Consider the following 328-nt stretch of genomic DNA (forward strand, 5'->3'; position numbering starts at 1 on the left):
TCCATAAAGAGAAGCAGAGTGTGCAGAAAGACAGTTCTTGATCGGGAAGAGGGATTCCCAGTCTTTAAAAAAAAATACTTTGGCAGAGATTCCTCAGAACACTATTTCTGAATGCAGAAAATAAGTTATATAGGATTGCAGGGTTCACAGGCCCCAGACACTGCATCTCGTCCCAGGTGCCGCACTTTAGGTGGAACAGTGACAGGCCGGAACGGGCACACAACTGGGGAACATCTCACATAAAGGCCGGGATGTTTAGCCTAGAGAAGACCGGGGGGTGCCATAGCTGTCTCCAAATATCAGAAGAGCTGTTATAAGAGAACTGGCC

The sequence above is a fragment of the Sarcophilus harrisii genome, chromosome 3 (genome assembly GCF_902635505.1).
Source record: "Sarcophilus harrisii chromosome 3, mSarHar1.11, whole genome shotgun sequence".
Classification (NCBI taxonomy): Eukaryota; Metazoa; Chordata; class Mammalia; order Dasyuromorphia; family Dasyuridae; genus Sarcophilus; species Sarcophilus harrisii.